The sequence below is a fragment of the Grus americana genome, chromosome 1, assembly GCF_028858705.1.
Source record: "Grus americana isolate bGruAme1 chromosome 1, bGruAme1.mat, whole genome shotgun sequence".
Taxonomy (NCBI): domain Eukaryota; kingdom Metazoa; phylum Chordata; class Aves; order Gruiformes; family Gruidae; genus Grus; species Grus americana.
Window position 1 is genome coordinate 57,548,127 of NC_072852.1, and position 12,180 is coordinate 57,560,306.

The following is a 12,180-nucleotide window of genomic DNA, read 5'->3' on the forward strand; positions in this document are numbered from 1 at the left end:
ATTTGGATGTTGGGTTGTCTGGGTTTTTTTTTCCTTGGTGGTTTTTTTTGTGTTTTGTTTGTTTGTTGTTTTTTGTTTTGTTGTTTGTTTTTTGGTTGGTTGGTTTTTTTTAAACTCAAGACATTACAGGAAAGACTCAGAGCATTCTGGTATGGGTTAAGAGATGCCGTAGTCTGACCTTTGCAACCTGCCAATTGACTAAGCTGCATCAAAAAATTAGTCATAATATTTTAAAACGGAAGTTCTCAGTGGCTGTCTCGTAGCACCAGTCATCTGATATTGAGCTGCTCTTGGATGATTACAGGAGATGTAATGGCCCATCTTTGGCTTGGACCTGCCCTGATGGCTGGGTGTGTGTCTAAGCTCACTCCTACTGAACCAGACTGGGAGTCCCAGCCCTGCACTCCCTGGTGCTGCCAGCATGGGGAAGCCTTTCCAGCTCAGACCTCCAAACCATAAAAGCACCCGCTCGATTTCTGTATTTGTGGGAAGCATTACGTATGGAGAGAACAGTCTGCCAGCAGGTGACAGAGCACTGCCTGTGTAGTGTCACAGGAACAAGAGCAATGCTATGTTCTCCTCTGTGCCCACCAGCCGAGCAGCACTCTGGCCCTCACATTCTGGAGCTCCAGTCCCAGTGCAGGTACTGAACACTAGCCTGCAGATGACAGCCCTCTAAGTGAAGTGAAAAATTCAGCTTCTCCTATGCCTTTCCAGGCTGGCCTCCTCACCCCCTCCCTCAGTAATGTGGCAGGACACTCTTTGAAGGCCATGTGCTTCTTGACAACCAGTGACATGATTTACATTTCCATGGCACATTTCACACTAATGGATGCCAAAGGACACTTCAAACCGTCTTTTGTAGAGAAAATCTTATACCTGAATTATGATAAAACACTGCAGCACATACGTATCGCACAGTAGCCTTATGACAAGCAGCAAAGATGAGTATCAAAGGTAGCTACAAGGGAAATTTTGGTGGGGTGAATGTAGCTTCTCATATCGGTTCTGGCCAAAATATCAGAACCAATATCATCCCTGTTCTTACAAAGGACGGCACGGAGGTCTTAGTAGCTACAAGTTTTTATATCTCAGAAGATAATGTGTCTTGGAACCAAAATCATACCCAGAAACTGGAATTAGTAATAAATCAAAAGAACCGTGACGAGTGGCGTTCCTCAGGGGTCAGTACTGGGACCAGCACTGTTCAATATCTTTGTTGGCAACATGGACAATGGGATCGAGTGCACCCTCAGCAAGTTTGCTGACGACACCAAGCTGTGTGGTGTGGTCGACACACTGGAGTGAAGGGATGCCATCCAGAGGGACCTTGACAGGCTGGAGAGGTGGGCCCATGTGAACCGCATGAAGTTCAATAAGGCCAAGTGCAAGGTCCTGCACGTGGGTCGGTGCAATCCCAAGCACAACTACAGGCTGGGCGAGGAATGGATTGAAAGCAGCCCCAAGGAGAAGGACTTGGGGGTATTGATTGATGAGAAGCTCAACATGAGCCGGCAGTGTGTGCTTGCAGCCCAGAAAGCCAACCGTGTCCTGGGCTGCATCAAAAGAAGTGTGACCAGCAGGTCGAGGGAGGTGATCCTGCCCCTCTGCTCTGCTCTTGTGAGACCCTACCTGGAGTACTGCATCCAGCTCTGGGGGCCCCAGTACAGGAGAGACATGGAGCTGTTGCAGCGAGTCCAGAGGAGGGCCACGAAGCTGATCAGAGGGCTGGAGCACCTCTCATGAGGACAGGCTGAGAGAGTTGGGATTGTTCAGCCTGGAGAAAAGAAGGCTCCAGGGAGATCTAATTGCGGCTTACCAGCTTCTGAAGGGGGCCTACAGGAAAGATGGTGAGGGCCTGTTTATCAGGGAGTGTAGTGACAGGACAAGGGGTAATGGGTTTAAGCTGAAGGAGGGTCAATTTAGATTAGATGTTAGAAAGAAATTCTTTACTGTGAGGGTGGTGAGGCACTGGAACAGGTTGCCCAGAGAGGTTGTGGATGCCCCCTCCCTGGAAGTGTTTAAGACCAGGTTGGATGAGGCCTTGGGCAATGTGGTCTAGTGGAGGGTGTCCCTGCCTGCAGCAGGGGGGTTGGAACTAGATAATCTTTAAGGTCCCTTCCAACCCAAACCATTCTATGATTCTATGACTTACTGGGTCGGTCCCCACCATGACTTATCATAACCTATGTCTTCCCTTCAGCACTCTCATCAAGCTCATGATGACTGATGATGAGATCCCAACCCAGCTCAAGGCAACATGTCTGGATACAGAGGGCTAATCCTCTGCTGATGTACACTGACAAGATGTCGCTGAAGTTGATGAAGCGGTATCAATTTACAAGAGCCGAGGATATGCCACATAAGGTAATCAGACTTTAAAAGAAATGCGATGGCGAGAGTCCTAAACATTTTCAAAACACTGCTGTCAGAACAAATCTCGAAGTACAAAACCTTTCTTTGAGAAGTCGTCAGAGACCCAGATGGGTTGCTGGTTTATTTTATCCTGCCTGGAACACTGTGCACCCATCTCTCCTCCTTTCCAGTTATTATTATGCCTGTACCCTAAAACCATACTGACAGGAGTCTCTGGTACCATGTCAGCCCCAAAACTTGGCTTAAAATCAGCCAAATATTTTGCTGAGCTTTCTTCCCCCCTCCGCCTTGGTTGTTAAAACTTTAGCTTAAAACATTTATTTTTCATTATGTCTGCAAAATGGGAAGTTTCAAAAGAGACAGAAAAACAACTTGTAAAAGGCAATTAATAAAATATGCCAGCGCTCCCAAAACTGTTCAGAACACTTCATTCAACAAGGCGTTGAGACAGAACAACAGCAAAGTTGCTAAATCGCATGCGACAAACCAAAACCCAGGGAAAGGCAAAATAATAACCTGCATTTCTTAGCATTTTTTATCCAAAGTGCTTTGCAGATATATCTGCATATTATATAGGGATCATTCATCTAACTCTGAAATATAGCTGGCTTCACATCAGAACTAAGTTATATAACAGCACATAATAAAACTATATACCAGAGTCAGAGAGAGAAAAATGAAGAGTAACTGTTGTAGCTGAACTACAGAACAAATGCCAAGTCAGCAGAATACTACTTTCTCTAGGTGAAATTTAGTGGAACATTGAGGATTACATTCAAACTCGTGTGGAAGATGTTATGGCATCACAAAAGCTTTTGGGTTTACCTCTAAATGAAAATATACTATCTCTGGCAGCAAAATGCCTCTACCACAGTGTTAGAGAGAAACCAGTGAGTCATCAACACTCATTTCTGAATCACCTGGTTTTCCTCAAAAGTCTCCCAGCTGAGTACCAATCAGCAAAGTCCAGTGAAGATTAATATTTCTCAAGAGCCGGCATGATCATAGACCCGGCACAAAACTGCGACTAACACTTCTGTTAGGCCAGGAGGGCCTGGTATGGTTTCCGAGAGAGGTCAGTCTCAGGCTACAGGATGTGCTCACTTACTTTAAAGACTGTGGTTAACAGTGTGATGGAAATTAAGTCCCTCATATGCCAGTGTGATTGCATGGAGCAGGGAGGGATTGTATTTCTGGCTGTGGACCGCACTAGCTAGTTAAGGTGCTTGACCCCCCCCAGCTACTGCAGCTTGGAGAGTTGCACAGAGGTTGCTGGCAGGCTACCGTGCTCATCCAGGAACTACAATTTTAATCGTTATTATTCTTATAGAAACTCACTGTTGCATTCTACACCACAAAATGCATGTTACAGGCAGGAGCTTTGCTGTTACGTGGCTCTTCGTTTTCTTCGTTGCCTGTGAGTGCCCAGCTCTCGCTTGTTTGCATCATAAGAAATGTCACGTATTCAAGTGACCAGCGTTTTATTCAGAAATTTCTGGTGATAGATGCCTGGGGGAGTCAGCTCTGCTCAGAAGCCTTAATTCTGGTTGTTTGCTGTGTCAAGCCTCAAAGTGCATGAAGTTGTAATTGGTTCATGCTTGGAAGCTTTCTTTTGCAAATAAAGGTTAGAAACATTAGTGTAACACAAGCTTTGATACTGTAGAGCATAAACCTATTCCACAGACCAAGGGTAATACTCCTGAAACAGGGATTTCCTTTCTTTATTTTACAATACACAGCACTTCTCAATGGTCCATCACAACACTAGAACCAGAACTTCTCTTGCAGGTACCCCCATGCCTCTTTATGCTTCCAACAGGCTTGGGAGGTGTCACAAACATAGGACAGTAGAAATTCAAAGATTAATTCACCCTTCCTCCCAACTAGAGGATAGCCAGGCAAACCACTCTGTGTCCTTTTCACAGAGAATGTTGCACAAAAATCTTTAGAGGTTAGAAGCGAATGGGATACCTGGGCTGGTGTTTCATCCAAAAACCGGTATCATCACACTCCTGGCTGATAAGAAACTGCTGCTGGCTCAGAGCGAGGTGCATCCCCTGCTGAAGCAATATCACTTTCTGCCACCTTTGTCTCTGTCCTTGTCTCTTCCGACCTCACAGTACAATTACAAGAAGGCTGCGGGCATACTTGCCCTCTTTTCTTTACACAGTCTGTTTCTCTTCCTCATTCACACACATATATCAATAGAGTGACTATTTTCCGTGGTTAAAATGATATCCCCAGACATTTTAGACCTGTAGCCACAGCAGATTTGACTAGTCTGAATTCACCTTTGAAGAATAAATAGGAACATGGAAAGGAGTTGGAATCAAAGCTATCGCAATCAAAGACTGGAAATCTCCAGCTATGTCTTGAGAGACTTGATCTGGAGATAAGAGAACCCTTCCAATTTAAGGAAGAAAAAGGACAGTATTGAGCAACTACTGCGTGACTCTCTCACCCCTAAGTCATCCTCTAATTTCTCATCTCCATGTGGCTTTTTTGTTCCTAAAAGCCATCTCTTTCCAAGCCCTTTACTGTCGCATACCAGCCTGAACACAGAAAATACCTCCCCAAACCAGGGAGCTTACTGGGACAGACCCAAGCCAGTCAGTCAGCACCAGCTGATAAGGAATAATTCAATACAGTCTATTCTGCAGTCCCTGGCCCTGGGACACTAATCCAGAGGCTAATAAAGCAGTAATCCCTTGCTGATCCGCAGGCTCTGTTTCCCCCGCTCAGCCCTGCGTCATTACTCCGGGTTGCATCTGCTCTCGCCGCCCTCGGTCTCCCTTCCCTCCCTGCTCCCCCACCTCTCGCCCTCCTCACCGGTGTCAAGCTGCCTTTCAGGACCCACCTAACAGAGCCATTCATCTTTTGTTATTTCAGCCTTGCCTCCTGAATTATTGCTATCCCAAAGTATAGGCTATTTTGTTTGCTTTTTGAGCTGGTGGGGTCGAGCTTGTCTCAGAAACACCCCTGGTGCCCCAGCCTGGGAGCTGCTTCTGGTTCCCGAGGAGCTGCTGAGAGCCGGTATGGAGGATGCCATCACCTCCAAAAAGGGTCCCCTCCATCCCCAGGCACCCCTGACCTGCCCCAGGAGGGGAGACGTACGAATGAGCCGACGGAAGGTCCTGGTTACAACGTGACAGCCCCCGTTTACCCTGCCAGCTGCTCATCCATCTAGGACAGGAAGCCGTCAGTGATGCCATGGATCAGCCAACCCTCCAGTTCACTTAGTCTTCCTGTAAACATCGCTGGCAGCCACGAGGAAGGAGGGAGCGAGGGAAGGAGATATGCAGCTCCCTGGAAAAGTGTAGGGCTGCTGTCCCAGGCCAAGCCCCTCTCCAATTTGGTCTCCCTGTGGCCACTGCCAGATGCTACAGAGAGGGTAAACGATGCAGAAGCATTGATCTTCTGTATTAGTCTTACCATGCTCCTAATAAATAGAAATTGGCTGAGGAACTGAAGCATAAGGTTTAGCATATTATCAGTAAATATTATTATTTATTCTGTAACCTCTGGATTTTCTCAGTCACCTCTCGTGCCCAGCCCAAATGAATCTTGCAGAGCTCCTGCTTTTGGTGCTGTTCTGGGGCAGGGAGTTAGTTTTCACAGTGTGCTTTCACTTAGTAATGATCTGGAGCTTAGTTCCAAGCTTGCCATCTTTAAATTTAATCAGATGGCCTTTGAATAAGGTGCTGTATTTTAGGCATCCCAAAGAAGCTAACATAGGGAGAGCTGAAGTGCTGTTTCTATTGCACTTTTGAAAAAGCACACCTTTGGGATGAACTCTAGCAGTGGGCCAAGACACAAGAGCCAAGGAGAAAAGAAAAAAAGGAGCCTTAAGAGGATATAGGAGAAGAGATACCAACACCCATCAAACTTGTAAGCACAAATTATTTGCTTTCAGCAGGTGTCTCAAGGTGTCGAACACTTTTACTAGCAATGAGTATAAGAGTTGCAGGGCATGTTACTGGGTAGGCTGTCAAACAGTCGTGAGCTCTCTCCCTTAATTTAGGAGATAAGAAAGACTCCTCACCCTCCACATAGATTTAACTTCAATTTTTAAAAACAAAATAGCACTTAAAGATATGTGTGCTTCATATCACAGATGGATTCAGGAAACACAGTACAGCCACGGTGGTCTCCCTGGTTGGTAAAGTGACATTTAAAGGGGTCTAAGAATTTGGTTACAGTCCTCACTTTCCATCTGTCCCTCCTGCATCCCTTTCATCCTCCCCACTCTCCAGATGCCAGGGAAAACGGATGCACTGTAAAGATCAACAAGTTGGGGTGTTTCGACTGCTTCTGGCTGGCTAAGAAGGAATGGAAACGCAAAAGGAAGTACACAAGCCATAAGCAACAGGACTGCCTTAAAGATGTGCGAGACATCTCTAATGCCACATCCAGAGTAGCTATGTATAAAAATGACCTTAACAATAAAAACCCCGTGTCTAAAAGGCCTCCATCCCTCAGTGAGGCTTTTCAGAGCTGTCCATTAGAGGTCACTAGCACCCAGCCACAGCAAGCGCCTGGCCTCTGCAGATGAAATCCCAGGCACCAGACCTCCAGGCAAAAAAAAGCCCTCAAAAACCCAACAAACCCTTTACCCCCAACCAGAGGCAAACCGAGCAGAAAACACTCACCCTTCTTCATCCTATTGCACGTGAGAAGAAAACTTCAGTGGGAAAAATGGAGCTTAGAAAAGGAGGTGTGCATGCCTTTGCCACAGGTTTGAAGGAGGGAGCCTGGGGAGCCCACCAGCTGCGGGGGCAAGCAAATATTCCCTTGTAGTGATCCAGCCCTCTCCTCTCAGCAAGAAGCTTGGAGAAGTCATGATTTCTTAGACAAAGGCAAAGATTTAGACAGGCAAGCTATGCCCTAGGTATTAAAACTGCCAGCCCATGCAGGGTTTGATTTCAGCTGCCAAGAGAAAAGCTGCAGAAGAGAAGCAAACTGCCAGCCAGGGCATGGGAACTGGACATTGCCTCTGCTCTTCTCAGAGAGCCACGTCCCTGCTGCACCCACCCACCCACCCTCCCTCCATCCCTCCCTCCCCTGCAGGACGAAGAGCTCCCACCACAGCCTGTGTGTGACACCAGGAGGGAATAACTGCACTGTGACAATGCAATGCAGCAGTGTCTGCCCATCCTCGCTGAAGACCCACTGCAGCTCGCAACGCCTCGCCATCCCGTGAGGGTAAGAACACAACACATCCCTGCTGGCCCACAGCTGAGTCTAGGAGGAAACTTGGTGACCTGGGTCAACCTGGGAGCACAGACATCTGATGTAAAGGGACATCACAGCATCTCATGGCTCTTAAGAAAAACAGAACAAAGATGTCCAAACACCCCCACTCCCCACGTTGCTGCCTATTTGCTGTGCTCTGTGACTGATAACCTGCCTATAAACACTGCAGTTACATTGGATCCCAAAGCAGGTGGGCAATTCATCAGCCAACTGCATTCCTCCCACACACCACCATTTCCTTCTGTCCTGCAACGAGGAGAATTTGCCATCTCTCTCATTTTCCTGCCAAGCACACAGGACCCTTGTGGCTCCATCCATAGAGCTCCTGGCTACCTGTTGGCCCTCAAGATGACATGCCTGTATTTGATGGCTCTTTTGTGAACAGGACACAAGGGCTGTGATGGAGCCACACTGCTGCATCAATGTCTGAAGATGTAAAAGTCAGCCTGCGACCTTTTCTGACCCCATTGCCCACTCCTCCCTCCAAGAGAGGCCAAACCTGTGACGGCAATCCCTCCACACAGCCACCTTACATCTGTCCAACTGCTCCTATCCTGGTAGTAGCTTCTGTCCTTAAGCACCTGACTAGCTCATTTGAGATTACGATCACAGGCACAGCATATGTTTGCTGCATCCCTGTCTATATGCTCTTTACGAACCCCCAGCAGCATGAGGATGCAGCGCACGGAGGCAGCAGGGCACTGGAGAGAGGGGAAGGATATTTGAGTGCTGACTGGGCTGTCCTCCTGGTGAAGGACAATGACAAGCCAGGATTCATCGTCCACAGCTGCTCCCTTTTAACTGCTTATGATGAATATTTACAGAAGGGGAGGGAGGGAATCATGAAATTATCTGTTATTTTTTTTTGCAGCAGGTTGTCTTCCAGAGAAGAGGCCAGCCTGACAGCCACCCAGGCTGCCTCCATCCCTCTGCTTACACCCAGCTGGCAGAAGCATTGCAAATTTGTATGTACACACACACGTCTCACCCACCTCAGCGCTGACCTGCAGAAGGCTAAGGGGGAAGATCAAAGAAGTCAAAGGCTGATGGAGACACTGCTCAATGCTGTATTGATTTTTTTGACCTGGCACTGGCAGATCCAAACTGAAGCCCAAAGCTGTTAGACAGACCACTCCAAATCTCAGCCTGGTGTTTATGACTCAGTATGCTGCTGACCTGGGCTGGACCCACAGCATAACTAAGCCTGAGAGGCTTAATGCCTTCCCTCTAAGGATTGTTACCATCTGACACTTCACCACTACCAGGCAACCTGATGCATTAACCAGACTCTCCAGGGGTCATGCAATAAATCTACCTTTACTTTGCATTCGCCTCCACCCTAGGGATTGGCTGCAAGAGGGACTACAGCTTGGCAAGCCTCAGCTTGTAGATGAGATGTGGAACAGCTGAAGCAGGGCTCAGCCAGAAGGGATTCTCAGGAGAAAGAGCCATTTATTTTCCCACCTCAGGAAAGGGAGACAGAAAATGTGAGGGAGTTTGTTCTGCTCCTTCTCTTCTGTCTGAGCTGCACATCCTCTTGTACAGCTCTTTATTCTTTCTTGCTTTTTCAGGTTTTGCACACAGAAGCGTGTTCTTGATCTCCAGGCTACATTTGCCAACACTTTGAAACAGTCCTCAAGGGGAAAGCTGGGCAGCCTGCTCTACTGAGCCCTCTGGTTTGGAGAAGACACAGGCGAGTTTACTCTGTTGAGCAGTCCCATGTGGACAGTGGGGAGCAGACTGCAGGTTTGTTCTGCTCTGAGTGCCTGCCATGATATTTGGGGTTTGGAAGGAAGACAGACTCCCACCAGAGGAGCAGGTGAAGCAGCTACTCTGCTATTTCAGTGCTCCCCAACTTCTGAGCTAGAAAAACCTTATCCCCAAGGATATCTTCTCTCCCATGAGAGACTGGCAACAACTCTCCAACAGACTGAAATACAGCTCCTTCAAGCTCCCACCCTTACCTTAAGACTGATAAGCAACTTCCTCTGCTCTCTAGTCACCACTGGGCATCGCCCATCAGGTTTCTCCACTTTCCCCCCCGCCGCCCTGCTGTGGAGTCCTCTGTGAGCACAAGCATTTTGTGCAGCCACTGCTTGATGCTGATGGTTGTGCGTGGGAGGGTGGCTGAGCATAAAGACGACCTCTTCTCAGAGGTTCAGTGGCTTGGAAGAGTTTCCCTCAAGGAAAGAGAGTGGTACAAGCACAGGATTGTCCCTGTCAGCCAGCTTGTTTGCCTTACCCTGTCCAAGTGAGTGGGAGAGGGCTGTCTGCTTGCGTTAGAGCGGTTGCACTGTTGATAAGCTGCAAGCAGGCAAAGAGTTCACTTGGGGAAAAACGCAAAGCATGGCAGGGAAGGAGAGACTCTTTAAAACACCTTTGTCTTCTGATAATCATAGTAATAAGACCTCTGGTGGAAAAATCTATAAATAATAAAAAGTTTAACAAGTCCAAGGAGATATTCAAGGCTACAGAGACCAATTGGTGAGAGCCTGAGACTTACTCACCAGCCCTCAATATATTAATTCACAATGTACCTAAGAGAAGAACATGACCTAAAGCTCCACAGAGTTACAAAAGCATTGCTGCTGGGAGGATCAGGTGAAAAATTTTTAAGCTGCTAGTGGTGGTAGCAGCCACTGTTCTTTCAGGAGGAAAGGGAGAAAGAAGCAGTTCAGCTATTTTGGAATAGGCAATTGCAAAAAAAACCCAAACAAACCACCATCAAAAAAACCCCCACCACAACCAACCCTGCCTGAATCAATCTTGCAATCACCAAGACTGGTTAGCCTGAGCTTCCATGGAAAGTCTTTTGACCAGGAGCTTAAAGCAAATGGTGAGGGCAGTTTTGATGGAGGGGTGCGGAGAAAGGCAGGGGCAGCAGTACAGGAGAGGCAGGCGGGAAGCCAGGGGAGCACTTCCCGCACAACACAGAGCAAGCTGAGGGAGAGCTTTGCTGCAGAACGCAGGGTAGGAGAGATGCTTGGACTTTTGGGCAGCTGTGTTCAGGGAAACAGGACCTTGTGTATGTTCCTTGCCAATAAAGGAAGCTTCACCAAGGACAGGCTTTCCTCCGCTATCAATCACTTATCAATCACTCATCAATCCCTGTGCTCCTGAACTAGTTGCTCAGGTCTGGAGGTGGCACTGGCTGCTGGAAGGATTTTGGGGGATGCTGCCTCTCCTCCTGCAGCAAGCATCACGAAGCAAACCCTAGCAAGGGGGAAGGGTGGCAGCATAACTCAGGGTACAGGCGAGATGGAGCTGCTACTTGTGCTCAGCATCTCCAGCTCCAAGTCCAGGGCACACAGGATCACAAACGCAGGTCAACAAATACATAAGAATAGTCAGAAGGTTTTACTCTGGGCCCCACTAGCCCAGGCATCCCCACCTTTACACCCCCCCCCCGCCAAAGGCCATTGGCACAGAGAAGCATGGAGGGGATCGGTCACCTCCCACCCCCACTAAAAAGCAGTCCCGGCACAGCAACCCCTTGGCCTGGTCACGCACACATACTGCTGGGGAAAAAAACCCCCTTGGTGCCACTGCTTGAGCACCCACCCCGAGCTACTCAGAAAATACCATAGCCAGTGCAATAGAGCTTTTCAGTCCCAGCAATAGGAGGAGGCAGATGCAGCACTGGGGAAGGAGACTGCCAGCCCCACCGCCACCCCCACTGCACAGGCAGACATACAAACTTACCTTTCACTCCTTCCTTCACTAACTGTCTTATCGCCATAGCAACTGTAATCCTAGGTCATGCGGCTAGAAAAAAAAAAATAAATAAAAATACAGCGTAAATGAAGATATACACTATCACCAAACACAGCCTCAGTGGTAGAATCTAATTTTCATTAGAGACATAACAGTGGTTTTGCATAATTGTACACGTATTAATGCCCAACATGCCCACCTTCAGTTAAATTCATGAATTCATTTCTAAATAAAAAGCATTGCTCATTGCAGGTTAATTTTAATTTTTTTTTTAAAGGAAAAAATATTTTCTAAAAGCTCAAGTCATACTTGCACAGCTTTTTCTTAATCCTGGGATTAACAGGGTGAGAGAACCACAAAGATTAAGTCAGGTCTCAAGTAGAAACACGGTATAAAACATAACAGGAAACTTTGCTACTTTTACAATATGAGGAGAGTGAGCAATAAAGAAATTGGCTGGATACTGGATCATACCTGGAATTGAGACCCAAAGGAAAGCATCTCGCAGTCTTCCCCTTGGTGCTTGCAGTGCAAGCAATACAGCAGCATCATACTGAGAAGCAACATACTGCTGTGAGTGACGGAGCACAGGTTTGACTAGTACTAGAATTTACTACATAGCTTGAGGTCAGCATTTACAAGAGGAGGTTTATTTACTCTGATGGCACAGATACAAGATAGCAGCACCAAGGGACAGCCCCAGTCAAGAAAGCCCTGTAAAGAAAAGACACCTTTCCTCTGTATACTTCCTTTTTTTTTTTTTTCTTCCCTTTGCTGCTACTATCTTCAGGTTCTTTAATTACCCACTAGATGCAAATGCCCTGAGGCTGGTACCTT

General features: G+C 47.3%; 1 protein-coding gene across 1 annotated transcript in view; it reads right to left on the bottom strand.

Moving 5' to 3' along the window:
* Window positions 1-11,393, bottom strand: part of GRAP2 (GRB2 related adaptor protein 2) — a 135,267-nt gene extending 123,874 nt beyond the window's left edge. The window contains exon 1 of the mRNA XM_054813375.1: window positions 11,332-11,393. The gene's annotated coding sequence lies outside the window, so the exon portion shown is untranslated. The remainder of the gene's footprint in view (window positions 1-11,331) is intronic.
* Window positions 11,394-12,180: the final 787 nt, after the last annotated feature.